This window comes from Kogia breviceps, chromosome 8 (genome assembly GCF_026419965.1).
Source record: "Kogia breviceps isolate mKogBre1 chromosome 8, mKogBre1 haplotype 1, whole genome shotgun sequence".
Lineage (NCBI taxonomy): Eukaryota > Metazoa > Chordata > Mammalia > Artiodactyla > Physeteridae > Kogia > Kogia breviceps.
Window position 1 is genome coordinate 111,285,463 of NC_081317.1, and position 15,432 is coordinate 111,300,894.

Here is a 15,432-nt window from a genome sequence, read left to right on the forward strand (position 1 = left end):
CTTCATCTGTAAAATGGGGGAATAGAGTGATTGTGTAGATAAATGAAATAGTCAATCCATGCAATGTACTTGGCACTGTGCCTGCATATAGTAAGTGCCCAGTGGTAGCTGTTACTCAGTAAACGTTTGCCTAGTGAATGGACTGAAGTTTTATCTGCAGTCCAAGCCTTTTATCATAGACATGCAGATGGGGCTCACATTTTGTGTTTCTCACTGAACATGCTCATTATCTGTGGCTAAGACCGAGTTCAAACTTAGAGGTCTGGTGTTCCCACCCTTCCACTGTGTGGGACCAGCAGTGAGCCCCTTGTTATAGAACCTTTTGAGGAACAGAACGGCACGGTTTGGAGATACCCACCTGGGGAGATTTAATGTCACAGATGTAGGAAAGCACCCAGCCTCTGCCACTTACAGACAGGAAACTAAAGCGCAGAGAGACGTTAAGCAATTTGCCTGTGGTCCTGCCACTCACCTGGTGGCGGATTCAGAATTAGAACCCAAGACTTCCCAACTCCAGATCAATGAGCTTCCACCAGCTAACCTGCTCCCTAGATCCCGACCCCCTGGCCTGAGCTGCTTTCTGCAGGGAGTCTCTTGGGCCACACCTACCTGGGATCCCTCCCTCGGCTCTCCGTCCTGTGCCCCAGAGCAAAGACTACCTGTTTCCCAGTTCTTAGGTCACATCTAAGAATGAGGGCCCTTTACCCGTCAGCGCTAGCCCTTGACTCAGACTGGTGGGCGGGGGTGGGGAGAATGGAGAAAGGAAAAATCGGAGCCCTTTAGCACTTCGTGTTAAGTTGTCTCCAGGGCTGACTGACTTCTTTAATTCTCACTAAGCGAAAGTGCTTTGCAGGTACTACGTTCACGATCCCCACGAGTGTCACCCATAGAGAAGGTGGCCCCGGGGGGGCTTTCATTAAAAGGCAGAGGGGTAGGGCCACCTGCCCTAGTTCTGCAGTCTGTCTGGCGCTCAGGTAGCTGCTCTTCTAAAACGGGGCAAAGGCAAGATGGAGGAGCGTGGAACCGGGAGAAAGTGAGCGGGAGGTTGGGCATGAACTAAGCTGGATCCTACCCTTTCAAGCCGAGCAAGTGAAGTGTTTTCGCTAGTATAAAAGCGAAGTTGAAACCTCAGAAGTGTACAAAAATGGATGGGGGGGGAAATTCCACGCTAGAACCTTACCGTCTTTACATGTGGGTGCATTGACTTTTATTCATCTACCTGTCTTGTTTTCTATCACGATCTAAAACTTCGAACGAACCCAGATGGAATGTTCGCCGGGGTCCTGATTTTGCTCCCCTCACGCGGGCGTGAGTGATGCCCGGGAAACTGGCTATTCGCCTGCTAAGCTGTGTTGCACGAGACACTCCCGGCGGCGGCGGAGTCCCGCCTCGCGGGGCGCCGCCCCTCGGCCTGAGCAGGCGCTCCTCTCCCGGGCGCGCGGCCGGAGGGCGGGCGAGGAGCTCGGGCGCCGCCACGGACCGCGGCCGCCGGTAAGAGCGGAGGTCCGCGCGCGGGCCGAGCGAGCGCGGGGGCTCCGCGCGGGGGCTCCACCCGGGAGGCTGCGGCCGCGGCCCCCGGGGAACCGGCGCGGGCGAGCGGGGGCGGGAAGCCGGGCCGGCGGCGGGGAGGCCCTTCCGCGCCCGCCTCCCCCTCCGCGGAGCCGGGTCGGGGCGCGCCGGCGGGCGGGGGCGGCCGGCCGAGGGCTGACCCCGAGCGCCGCCGAGTCTGCGTCCGCCCGCCGCCCGGCGCTCGCCGCCCGCCGCCTCGGGTTACGCGGCGGCCGTCGGCGCGCACCTCATCAATAAGGCCTGACAGGCCGCCGGCTCCGCTGCCATCCATCACCCGGCCCGCGCGGCCAGAGGCGCAGGGCACCCCTCGCGGGGGACGGGCGCGCGCCACGGGAGCCGACGGCCCCTCGTGTGAGCGGGACCCGGGGGAGGCCCGCGGTCACCAGGGAGCCGGGCGGACCCCACGTACGCCCGAAAACAGACCCGCGCGACTCGGAGGCAGCGTTTTCTATCCATCGACAAATATCTGACTTTATTCCACCTCTTAATCCCGGTGTCTTTTAAGAACGTGTTCATTTGTTGTTAAAGAGCCGCAAGGGAGCTTAGAAATGATCTAGCACAATCCGCACATTTCACAGATGAGGAAACTGAGACAGAGTGGGGACTGGGCATGCCTGAGGTCACGCACGCAACCTGGTGGCGATGCAAACGAGAGGCCAGGTCTCCTGACACCCCCCCCCCCCGATTCCCAGTCCACGCGCCGGCCACATGGGCACTGGGTAGAACCAACGACGCATATGCGTGTTTGGCATCAGATGTGCGAAATGGACGAAGTCGTGCGTGTTGTAGGTTCTCGGTGTGCCTAACAGTCAAGCCAGGTCGCCGCCTGCGTGTGTGTACACGCGTGTGCGCGCGCACGCTGAGGTCTAGAAAGGGAAGAGTAAATGAGGCAAAAGTATGGGGGGGTGGAACAGCTACATATAAAAACAATATAGTTCCTTGAGTTCATTTACTTCCTCTTCCCATGTACTCTTCCCTCCCCCCAGCCCATGGTTTCTCTTCTAACTTATCTGTTGCGGCACTTTCTCCCGTTGCCTTTGCAAGGCTCTTTTTCTCACTGGTCTGAACCAGTTTGGAGGTAGTGACTTATGTGCATCCCCAGATCTCCAAAGTTTGCATGGTGCCTGGCCCACAGCAAGAATTCAATACGTGTTTGCTACGGTGAATTGCAATACTTGTAAGGGAATCCAAATGATTAAGGTTCAGAGGACATCGAGGCTGAAAGAACTCTCAGATCATGGTGTTTAGTCTCATTTCGTGAGAGACTGGCCCTTGATTTACCTCTGGCCCCCAGAGTTCCCTCTTTTTTTCCCAGAACACCACCTGCCACAAGCTCTCCTAGTTGTGGCTTCCTGCATGCTTTTTACTTCTTCCCTTCCCTTCCCACCTTTTGGTTTTTCCAGTGCTTCATTAGCAAGCTTTGGAAGGATGGGGGGGAGAGTAATAGGGAAATAGACAAAGCCAATCTGTTTGCTTTATTTCTAACAGGAAACAGTATTTTGTGGGGTTTTGTTCTGTTTTCGTTGATGGTGGTGTTTTGTGTTTGTTAGTGCAGTTGGTTTTTTCATTCAAGTGAACAGGATGAGATTAAAGCCAAAGACCAATGGGTGTCTGTTAACAGTAACATTCATTTTTCCTCCATGACCACAATGGTTTGACGAGAGTTAAAAACAATGATATTATCGACAACTCTTGGAAGGGGTAGAAATGAACACACAGACACACACACACACACACACACAGCACTTTTATTGAGCAGGAAAGGTAGCAGAGTCATCCTATGGCCCTGGTAGTCAGTGGCTTTGGGCTCGCTTGCGATGTGTACTAGACCATGACTTCTGTAAATACAGGTACAAAGTGTAGTTTTATCTGGCATAAAACACACTTTTTTTTCCGGTTACGATCTATCTGCATGGTAGCCCTTCCGCGTGCAGGTCACGAACTGCAGCTGAGTGTAATGAAAATTGATGTAAGAATCAGTCCAAACAACTTATCCTGCAGAACTGTTGCGCGGCTGAATATGATCATGTGCAGGAAAGGCCATGTTTCACCAAATGGAAGTATAAAGGAAGTATAGTTCTACTCTCAGGGGCAAGCTCATTCTCCCAAGGCCAGGCCTTGGCTTATTCTTGCCTCATGGGACCAGCTGGACAAAACCCAGTCTCCTCTGACTGACTGGCTTCTGGACGGCTGGGTCACCCGGCTCTCCATCTGCTGCCAGCTGGTTGCCTGGGGGAGCAACAGTGTGGCTGAGAGTGACTTAGCAATTTCTGAGCTTCTGCTACCTGGTTCCAGGATTCTCAGGATGAGACCACAGTCACCCTCCCTGGGAAGTCACCCTCCCTGCGATAGGGAGGACCAACCTTGGACACTGGATCCTTTTAGAAGAGATGCAAGGCTTTCTTTTATATAGAAATCACTTTTCTGAAGTATTTTAGGGGGGAGTGAATCATGTACCGGGGATGTGAAGTTGCACTAAAGACTGGAGATAGGAGTGTGTGTGTGTGGAGAGAGAGAGAGAGAATAGGGGCTGAAGAATCTTCTCCTGTCCCAGAAATACTCTTAACCCCTTGCTTTTTTAAAAGTCTGATTTATTGAGGTGAAATTTACATACAGTAAATTCACCCTTTTTAGTGTACAGTTCTATGCAGTTTGCCAAACACACAAATGGTATAACCACCACCACCATAAAGATATAGACTAGTTCCATATTTTTTCACTTGGCATCTCCAGCAAGGCTCCTGATTGACAGCAGCAGAGGCTTCTTCACAAGGTAAGGAAGTGCCTTTGGCAATAGGAGGAAAACCGTGAAAACAGTGGCACTGCATCCAAGTAGAAGTGTTGGAGTGAAGCAGAGGAGAGTTTTTGCTGAGAGTGAGGATATTTCTGTGGTCCTGATACTAGGAGCTCGCTGTGTAATCTTGGGCAAAACATCTACCCTCTCTGAACCTCAGTTTTTTCATCTGTATGTTGGATATAGTTATGGCTGGTGTTTAGAATTCTCTCTGCCCCTTGAAAATCTATGATATAATTGTATTGGGTGTAGATCACAGCAAGATGGATTTGATAACCAAATGTGACACGGTCCTTATGATGGAAACTGCCAAAATCATTTGAACTATTGATTTATAAAGATGGTTTTGTCAAAGAGCCTGAGAAGGAGAATCAAACTGAAAAAGACAAGTAATTACAATGTATTGCATTTCAAAAATGTTATATATGTGGAATAATAATACAACTTATAACCTTTGGGAACTGGCTTTTTTCACTAAGCATAATGCCCTGGAGATTCATCCAAGATGTTGTATGTATCTCTGAATGGTATTCCATGGCATGGATGCCACAGTTTGTCTATTCATTTGCTGGAGGGTATTTGGGTTTTCAGTTTGGGATTTTACAAATACAGCTGCTATGAACATTTGCCAAAAAAAAAAAGAAAAGATACAGGCTAGCTCCAACCCCCCCCCAAATTTCCTCCTCCCCCTCTGCAGTCACCTCTCCCCCAAATCCCTGCCCCTGGCAACCTCTGTTTTCTATCCCTATGGTTTCGCCTTTGGGAAAATGTCATATAAATGGGTTCATTTAGTCTTTTTGAGTCCAACCTCTTTCATGCAGCCCTAGTGCACTTGACATTCACTCATGTCGCTGAGTGTATTTGTAGTTCATTCTTTTTTGTTCCTGAGTAGTATTCCCTTGCATGGCCTTCCCTCCATTTGTTTATCCATTTCCCAGTTGAGGATCATTTGTGTGGCTTCCAGTTTGGGGCTATTAGGAGTAAAAACTGTAAGTGTGAAGATACCAGCAATCCTCTTTTATAGATCAAAACCCAACTTACATTTAGCTTTTCTTATCCTGAGGCAAATAGCAAATAATTCATATGCTGAGCAGCTATGTTCAGAGAGTTAGGGATGGGGATGTCACGGTCTCTGACAATCATATGTAGAGGTGGGGAGGGGGCGGGGAGGAAGAGGCGGGGAGAGAAAATGAGAAGCCAGGGCTTTTGCAGTGGAATAGAGACCAATTTCTCACCTAGTGATTATGAAATTGAGCACTCTTGACAGATAAGGCTGTGTCTTATTCTATCTGCTCCGAGCCCTCCACCCCACCCATACCCCATCCCCAAGCAGGGTGTGGGATCTGGGAATGGGACATCTCCAGAGACTTCCTGGGTTGGGGGCGCAAGGATTCTTCCCCTCACAGGGGAAAGGTTCCAGCCCCAGTGAGAGGTGGTATGAGATGGGAGAGGGAGAACGGGCGGCGGGGCGTAGGGAGCTGAGACTCCTGGGGTCAGCTCTACCCCTCCGAGAGTGGAACCCTGCCAGCTCTTCCCCATCTAGGTGCTGATTATTCCATTTTACTCAGACTCTTGCCTCTCGGTTTTTCTCCCTTTAGTCCCTCGCCCTTTGGCAATTTGCGGTGGATTAGCACCTCTGCTAAAGAGGGCCTGGGGCTGTGGAAGAAAGCGGACTTTAAAGGCAGAACACCCTCGTCTTTCAGTCAAACACGCAGATACAGGAGCATGTACGGGAAAGTTGAAACTAGCGAAGAGAAATGGAATGTCAGGGATACTGCAGTCTTTTTCTTCACTCAGGTCAAAATACAGCAAATGGCCGTTTGACAGAAATAGGTAGGTGAAGCTGTTGGAAGCTCCTTGCCTCCCATCTTCTTCTGCTGTTGCAAGAAACCAATCGTTTCCAAATAAGTAATAAGTACCTCCGTGCGCCCAGGGGTGTGTGAGAGAAGGAAGCCCACTCTCTTCGGGCACCTGCTACCACTGAGCGGTGGTGGCCTGTAAGCGACCTTACTGTCCATTACAGGGAAGCCCGGGCCTGTGGGGAGAGGGTCCTCCCCCACGTGCAGGACCGCAGGGCCTAGAGCCCTCAGCCCCGCAGCCGAGGCTTTGGGAGATGCCCCGGGCGGGCTCTGCTTCCAGGGCTGGCGGGTGGAGGCGAGGGAGGAGATGCTGTTTTCGCACTTGGGCTTCGCGCTTCCTTGACACTTTCCTGTCTCCCGCTCCGCCGCCAGGTCGCGGCGCCTGCCTGGGCGTCTTCCCCAGCTCCGGGTCATTTGGGGCTCGGTGGCCCGGGGAAGGGTGCCGGGGGCGGCCTGTGCGGAAACCGGCCCAAGCTGGCGCTAGGAACACCGCGTCTCCGGTGGCTCCACAAGTCCCGACGTGAGCGCCGGGGTCTTGGACTGGCAGCGCTCCAGCCGCTGGGTCCCCGTCAACACCGCAGCCCTCCCGGGAGCGGGGCGCGCTTCAGGATTGACCTCGCCCCGTCTGGTCCCCTCGCCTCCATCCGGCCCAGGCCTTTCCTTCCCAGTTCTCTCGCTGGCCTCCCCTCTCCCTGGGGGTCTCGATCTCTATTTCTGTCGCCCGGTCTCTTGACTCCTATCTCTTCTTCTTTCTCTGGGTCTGTGTTTCCCTCTCCGACGCCCCCCACCCCACCCTTTCCCTGGTCTCTGTTCCTCTCTGCTCTCCGCCTGTCCTTTCCCTGCTCTGTTTTTTTCCATAGCACTTCACACCACCTAAAGTCTATACTGACTTATTCATTCTCCGTCTTCGTCCTACAGAATGTAAGCTCCCCAGGCAGAATTTATCTCTGTTTTTTTCTATGCTGAATCCCAGTGCCTTGGACAGTCTCTGGCACTGAGTAGGTGCTCAGGAAAAATAGGATGAATGACTGGATGAATGAGTTAATTGATGAATGAACAAACCCTGTCCCTCTGGGTTCTCAAGCCAGTCTTTTCTCTTGTCCTTTCTGCCTGCCTACTTCTGTCTCTCCCCCTTTTTTTCTGCTTTCTCTTGTTTCTGCCTCTCTCCATCCCTCCCTCACTTTTTTTTCTCGGTCCTGCTGTCGGACAGCGTCCCTCCAGCTTTCCAAAAGGTACGGGTTTGGGCCGTCCGCACCGGGAGATGGTACACCTGGCGTCTCTTGTCGGCCTCTGTCCTAGGGAACCGGCAGCCTCCCTGTCCAATTGTCGCAGCCTAAGCGCCTAACCAGGTCCCTAGCTGAACTCGACCTCCAAAATCCTGACTGTGCGCCTGGAAATCCCTTCTTCCTGCAGACCCCAGAGTCCTGGGACTCCCGGTTTCCTTAGAGGCAGCCTAGATTTGGGTGAGAGATTTGTAGCCGGCGGTGCAGATAAACACTCTGCAGCGACTCAGACTGGGCCTCTCTCTCCGTGTCTGGCCTGGGCCTCAGGGTCCTACTCTGAGAAATGGTGGTGACTCGAAGCACCTACTGTGTGCCAGGGGATGCATTCCCCTTTGAAGGGAGTGTTGTTTCTCCAACTCCCAGCAACCCTGAGAGATGCTATTAGAACTCCTTTTGTAATTGTAATCATTCAATTACATCTACTATGTGCCAGCCCCCGCTGCTGCCCTCATAGAGCCTACATTCTGGGGTGTGGGGGGGGAGGAAGGGGTGTGTATAAGCAACCATAGATAAATGAATTTGTAACTCCGGGGAACAGAAGGCCTAGGAATTAAGCAAAGTCACATTTTATGTATTCCAAGAACATTTACCGTGCTCTTGCGCTGTACTGGGTGCAGCCAGTGCTGCAGCTTCAAAAGTCCCTAACAGGGTAGGAGGGAGGGAGAACCCACAAGAGAAAGAATGGGGCCCACGTCACCAAGAGAGATCCTGGAGGTGACAGCTTCGGTCCCCAAGAGTAGGGCCCCTCCGGACAGCTCAGAGATTCTGCAGGCCTAGAGAGGGTCTCGGTGCAGCCCAGGCAGTGGGTGCCGGAAGCTCCCGCTTGCTGCTGTTCCCCCACCCCCATCCGAAGTCCTCGGATTTGGTGGGGGAGAGGGAGTCAGGCTGGGTGAGGGTAGAGGGGCGAACGATAGGGCGCCAGCCTGGCCGCAGGGCGCCCGGTGCTCGGCGACCCGCTGGCGGCAGAGCCCGGACTTGCGGGCGCCTGGACTGGGTTTCAGTTCTCGCCTCTGCCGGCCCGGGGCCTAAGGAGTGCCCTCCCCATTCAAAAAGCTTTTGGCATCCTTCCCGAACTTGGTGAAAACGTGGAGACTCCTTTTCTTTCCCTTCCCACGGGCTCTCAGATTATGAGACACGACCTGTTTTATTTAAACTTGATTTTAATGTTTAAATGCCACACGTCCTCATTAAATGAAATTTAAAAATATTTGTAAAGCAAAACGAGGGCTTTAAAAAGCGTTTCGTTATAGAAATTCGATAGAAGTAGAATGGATGAAAGAACTAAGACTTAGAAGTCTAGATTCGAGACGTATTGCAGAACGCCCCGGCTTTGCCACCTCCAACAAGTGTCTTAACCTCTCTGGGTCTCCTAGTTCCCGTTTGTATGAGGATGGGAACATCTCTCCCTCCCTCTAGCGCGGCGATGTTGTTGTTTCCTCGAAAAAAAAAAAAAAGGAATTTGAAAGTGTTCTGTAATCTGGAAATATGGTAGGGTGTGCCAGAAACTCTAGTCCTCGGGGGCCGGAAGCAGCAGGAAGCGTTTGCGGTCTCCGAGACAGAGCATGGCTTCGCCTTGCAGCACCGAGTAGTATTTTTACAAGCAAGACAGAATTAAGAAGCGTGGCTGACTTCCCTCCTCACGTCCACCGGCAGGAGGCTGATGAGCGCTTCCTGGGGGGCCCGGGGCGGGGGGAAGGTGGTGGGGGTCTCTAGCCCCCCTCCCCAAGAATTCCCGCTGCCAAGGCACAGGGGCTCGGGAGGGAAAGAAGGTCTACGAGCCTCGCAGCTTAATTCGTTCTCCATTTTTCCGTCCGCGGGCGACGGCCCTGCTCCGCACCCGGATCCTCCGTGCTCCACCCGCGGGGTGGGGGTGTGGGGTGACGCTGGGGGCAGTGCAGGCCCCGCGAGTGAGGACCGACTGTCGCAGAGGGAGAAGGAATCGTGCCGGCGGCGCCAGGCCCGGCGGGGGAATTGGAGGGCCGCGTGGGGACAGGCGCCGGCAAACGTTCAGCGCGGGTCCCTTTGCCTGTCTGTCCCGGAGCCCTTAGGTACAAGCTCGCAGAGACGCGTCTACATCTCGGAGGAATTCGTTACACAGGACGAGGGGTGACTTTTCCAGGGCCCTCCCCGGTCCTGTCTCTCTGTGTGTTTCTTGCTCCCGATTAGAAGGCTTTGGGGGCCTGCTGTTCTTTTAGGCGTCGTTGGTTTTTAGGGCTGGCGGCCGCCGAGGCTGATTTCCGCAGGGTGCCCGGCGGCCGCACCAGCCACACTGAGACTGTGGCCCCGGGGTTGAGCTCGGCTTAAAGCAAGCCCGCTCGGGTCCCGCCAGGAACAACGGAGAACCCCGCCCGGGGAGACCGTCGCTGTTGTCGCTGTGAATCCCATCGTCCACTGTTTATTAACTTTTTTTCAGGGAACTAGAGTTCCAATTCCTCTGTACTCCATGTCCTGCCTACAAATACGTCTCTAAGGTATGGACCGGCTCAAGTCCCAGAGGCCTTAATGGAGCAAAAAAACCCCGGCAACTTATTCTTGTGTCCTGGAGAGATTTTTTTTAATCGAATAGCACATCTTAGTAATTCTTATTTGTCTAAATTTCACGACTTGACTCTTCATTAGACCCAGGCCCTTAGTAAAAAAAGAGGTCAAAGACTTTCACAGTATTACATTTTCCTTGTAGATTATGGGAAAGAAAAGTGGAAAGAGGGCATGAATGGGGTTGGGCCATATCCCAGCCCAGCCCAGAGACATCTCCTTAAAAATAGCCAGGAGTCCGAACCTCAGAGCACACCACACGCACACACACCCCCAGCTCCATTCCCAGCGGCCTCCCGAGCTTGGGAGAAGCCTGGGAATTTAGAGGCAGCCGATAAACCTCCTCCAGCCGGCGGGCCAGCGAGGCCTTGAAATGCTCTCTGCTCCTGGCAACGGCGCGGCGGCCGCGGCGGCTCCCGCCTCGCCCAAGGGAGGGAGGGGGTGAGCGAAGGAAGGAGGCAGGGAGCGAAGGAAAACGAAACACCCTAAAAGAACGGGCCGCTCGCCAGCCACCCTCGGGACCGTCCTTGAGCTGAGCCCTCTGGGGAGAAAGTTGGGGCGCTGGGCCCAAAGGGAGGGGAAAACATAGACACAAAATTCTCGGTTCCAGGCGTCTTCCTAGAAGCAAGGAATCTCTGACGGGCTCCCAGGCTTCAGCCCACCAGGAGAGCGCGGAAGGGGCTGGGGGGCTGGGGTGTGTCGGTGGTAGTGGTAAAGGAGCTCTGTCGCAGGCCTGGCCGAGAGCGCCCCCCTGGTGAATCCGGGGTTCCTCGAAAGGAAGCGCTTAGAAAGAGCAGTCTCTTCCATCAGGGGTCTCACAACAGCCACACAGAGCAGGGCCTGCTATTTGCCCTCACCACTGTACGGGAGGCTGGTGGGGGGGGAGTGGGGCGAGGCTGGCCGCTGGTCACCCAGCTACTGCGACCCTCAGCACACGCGCTCTGGCGCCGCGGCCGACCCGGCACTACAAAGGTAGCAGCCCGCGTGGGAGCGGCCCTCGCCCTTGGCTTTGAGGAGGGCGCTCAGATGGCCGCTTCGCCAGATGCTAAGTCCCAAGGCCCAGTGTCCAGGTTCAGCCCTTTTCGCCCTCTGGGGGTCGCGCGCGGGAGGCAGCTCTGAGACGTGGGGCATCGCTGGAGCCACAAATTCCCAGGGAGAACAGAGATGCCGGGGCAGCTTCCTGCTCCACCGAGCTCAGCCTTGCAACTCCTCAGAAAGCCCTCGTAGGCCCCTGGCGCAGGCCTTTGCCTTCGTGGCTCTCTCGCTCACCCCAGGGGGAGGGAGGACCCGTTTCAAAGAGCACAGGGGTCGCGCGCCCTTCTCGGCTGCATCTGAAAGTGCGCCGGTCGGAGTGTCCCCGCGAAACCGCCTTTCCCCAGGTCCAGCCTCGGGGATCCCCAGGACCCCCTCCCTCTTAAGTTCCCAGGCCTGGGATCTGCAGCCCCAAATTCTGCAAGGCGCTGGCGAGGAGCTGGAGGAAGCTGGAGAAGGGACCCCTAAGCACGCCACCCTCAGCTTCCCGGGCGCGAAGGGGCCCAGGCGGGCAGCGGCCCTGGGAGCGGCGTCGGTGAGTCCAGCGGGCGCTCAGCCCTTCCGCCGCTCTGCCGGGCGCCTCAGTTTTCTCTCTTCGGCCTGAGCCCCTCTGAACCTCCGCACCTTCAGCGCAGGGAAGAGAATTCCCCGCGCAGCCGCGCTCAGTCCTTCCTCCGGGATTTTCCTGAGAATCCCCACGAGTTGGCCACGATCCCTTTGGGGGGTTTCCTTCCAATCAGCCCCGCGTCCTAGCCTCGGCCTCAGCGCCCGGATTGCCCTCGCGCAGGCCGGGAATCCACGACCGATTACAGACTGCGGAAGCGGGTCTCGCCCGTACCCTTACTTCGGAGGCGCACAGGTTTCTTTCAGGGTGGTATCCCGGCCCCCTCCCGACCCCTTCAATCTGGTATGAGAAACGTGCGCAAGGGAGAGAAACGCGCCCTTATGGGGGGTGGGGGGGAAGTTTAACCGAAAGCTTGAGAGCCACCGGCCGGCTGTTATCTGGAGCTGAAGGCTGCGGTAATCGATGGGTTATTTTTACGCGGTAATAGGGCCCTGTGATTGCTCTATTAACCTTTAGACCTGTCTGAGGGACTCTCCGGCTCGCAGCCCCGCTGAGCTGGGGCCTCTAGGCACTGACGCCGACTCCAAACTCAGGCCTGCCACCCTCCCCGCCCCCGCTCTAGGGAGGGGGTCTGAGGCCGCTGGAAGAGTCCTCTCGGCCGAGAAACCCCGCTGGACTGCCGAGCTCACCAAGTCCCTGCTAAGTCCTTTGGATTGGAGCTGCGGCGCCGCCGCAGGCAGCAGAGAAAACGCAAAGATCTGAAGGGAGGAGGCCGCAGGGGCTGGGAAGCTTCTCCCTGAAAGCGTGCACTTTTATCTGCATGCACAGAAAACTGAGCGCAGGAGCCTGGCCGACTCCCCGGGCTACCGCGAAGGTGAAGGGGAGGCTTGGGTGTCCGCGCTCTGATTGAGGGGGGCAATCTCAAGTTTGGTGTCTCTTCCTCCTCCCCGGAATCTGGGGCTAGGAGAATCCCACCACCCAGTATCACCCGGAGCCCTGCAACCAGCCGGGCACCCCCGGTGACCCAGGGCCCCACACCCGAGCCGGGGTCGCGCCCAAGAGGTCACCTTCCCCTCTATCAGCCCCGCCCCTCGCCCCCCGCGTCCGGGGCCGCGGCTGGAACCGGACCACCAGGAAGCGTGGGGAGGAGGGAGGAGGTGGAAGGCAGGGGAGGAGGTGGGAGAGAGACGACTCATTAATAAAGCTGACCCTGGGCAAAACCGCAAACCGAATCGACCTCAGGCAGGGCAGGGGGTGAAGCCCGCGCGCCCCGGCGGTCGCACTTTGGCGTCTTCCGAGGAGATCCCTGCGCCTGGACTTTGCCTTGCTTAGGGGAGTTTTTTGAACAGCCCCGCAGCCCGGCGCCCAGCGGAGGTGCAGCCCGCCGCGGCGCACCCCCGCCCCCTGTCCTTGCACGTGACTCCCGCGGGCCAGTCAGCGCCGGCGAGTGGGAGCGCAGGGACGAGGGGATCCGCGCCGCGAGCTGGGGGACTCCGAGGCGGCCGGCAGGGAGGCTGCGAGAGCTCCGCCACCGCCGAAACTCCCGCGGCGCCCAGGGGTGCGCGCGCCGGCCTCCAGGAAGCTCGAGCCGCGGCAGGTACGGCTTCTCCCGCGCCTCTCCTTGCTCTTTCCCGTCTCCTCCGCTCTTGTTTGCTTGGGAGTAGAGAGGTAACCAGCGGATGGAAGGGAGACGTTGGTCATACCCCGCTCCGTAACCCTGCCCAAAGCCGGCTCTGCTTTGGCTTAGCAGCTTCTTTAAAGCAGAAGATTTGGGGGGAAAGCGGACAGGGATACTCGAAGTGCTTCAGGGTTCTTTTTGTGTGAACTTGAACGTGTTTAATCCCCACCCCCGCGCCCAGATTTCCCAGCCCTTGTTTGCATCTCGCAGGCCTGGGCCTGGGTGGCGATGGTGCCCGCGAGAAATCCCCCTGACCGACTACCCTGGACAGGCCGCACGGCGGCTCGAACACGGAGGGAGTCGGACGGAGGAGTGTCGCCCGTGGGTGACAGAGAGGCGGTGGGCGGGGGCGCAGCTGGGCCTCGGGCCCCGGGGAGGCGCTCCGAAGTCGGGAATGGCTGCTGAGCGCCCGCACTTTTTATGCCTCCCAGTCTTGCTCTCTGGGGTCCAGGGGACTAAACCCACACTGCTTCTGGGTGGCATTAGCTGAGGGCGGGAACCCGGTGGAGAGCAGGGTTCGGCTGGCCACAGCTAGCTACCCCGGTCCACGAAATTATGTCTCTTGCCTTTGGGCTGGGGGGGTCACCCAGGGGAGAGGAGGATGCCCAGGTGGTAAACTGCCACTAGGTTGAAAGAATGAGGGGCCTTGCGGTTGGGGGAACAGGGTGGTGAGGGCCCCAGGGCCGGTGGGAGTCGGGGCCAGCGCTGCCGGGAAGGTTGGGAAAGCGCCTCGGGGAAGGATTTCCTGTGTTTCTCAGAAAAGGAACTGCAGCCAAGAGCAGGTTTCAGGCTTTTAAAGGGAGAAAGGTTTTATTGGGGTGACGGGGGGGTGATACTCCCCCTCCGCTTCTGGATCTCCACGTCCCCCGCAGCGACCAGGTCCGTTATTGCCGGCTCGGGTGTGCGTTGGGGTGTGACAGTTTTCTGCGTAGCAGGCCGAGGGCGAAGGCGCCAGCTGAACCGAAGGAGCCGGAGCGACCTGTAAATGCACGGGAACGTTAGGACGCTCTCGATCCTCTCGGCTCTCAGAAATAGATCAGAAGAGGGCTCTGAGCTCACTCAGCAAGGAAGAAAGCTTTCCTGTCGGGCCTGTGAATTTTGGGTGAACTGGGATGGGTGGTCCGCAGGAGAGGGAAAACTGGGGCACAAGCCCGGATCCCCACAGCAAGGCCAGACCTCTCCCAGGAGCTCGTTCAGCTCCCTCCCGGGATGGCCTGCGAGAAGGCTCAGTTACAGAAACAAGCAAGAGTCTTTTAAAGGGAGTAGTTCATTTCTTGTCTTAACAGAAAGGTATAGAGCGGTATTTTCTCCCCCTCCTATTGTTCAGTAATCCAACTCTGAGGTAATGTATCAGCCATTTAAAAAGGCAGAGAATGTAATAAAGACAGATGTTAGATTTATGGCATTTTCAGCGTTTCCATTTTAAAGCTTAAGTTAGCATCTGTATGTATATTGGAAGTTGGATTACAAAATTATAAATCTTCCTTTCCTGCAGCTATCTGAGAAAAGAAACTTAAGACATTTGTTTTAGAACTGCAGGAGTATTCCAGAAAATACAATGAAATAGGTCAACTATTTGATTTTAAAATCAAATACCAAATATTTTATTAAGGTTAACCTATGTGTTTACTTACCGAAGCCCAGAGATTCCTATAGCTATTAATTTTTTGCCTTCATTTTCAAAGGGGAAAGTTGGTGATTTCAGGTCAAATTTTTAAATATACATCCTCCAACTAAACTTCTTATTGGAAGGAAATGTTCCCCAAACCAATAACGTATTGTATAGTTTTGAAAGCAAATAATAAACCACTTAGGAGTTAACATATGACTGTATAATACTGTGCTGTAACATTATTATTAGTGATGTTGCAAAAATGGTTAAAAGCATTATATAGTATGTGTTAGACATTCCTTTTCCAGAATTTTTTTACAAGGATAAAGATGACCATTTATTATAGTACATAATACGTCTGAAGCATTTTCTCATGATACATTGTAGTAAAAATAATAGTCAATTGTATAGAATTTTCTTTGTGCCTGTTATAAAAGTTTTATAAGGCTCTGTTATAAGTGCTTTCCATATATTAATTTATAATCCTCACGATGACCATACAAGA

At 54.9% G+C, this 15,432-nt stretch overlaps 1 protein-coding gene across 4 annotated transcripts in view; it reads left to right on the forward strand.

The window, feature by feature from the left end:
- GATA4 (GATA binding protein 4) overlaps nucleotides 1–15,432 on the forward strand; it is an 81,134-nt gene that overhangs the window by 13,962 nt on the left and 51,740 nt on the right. For 2 of the 4 annotated variants that reach the window (XM_059072030.2, XM_059072029.2), the window contains exon 1: nucleotides 13,116–13,234. The exons of 1 other annotated variant lie outside the window; for it this stretch is intronic. The gene's annotated coding sequence lies outside the window, so the exon portion shown is untranslated. Of the gene's footprint in view, nucleotides 1–1,447; nucleotides 1,492–13,115; nucleotides 13,235–15,432 lie in introns of those variants that run through there. One more of the 4 variants, XM_067040014.1, reaches the window with a different exon arrangement.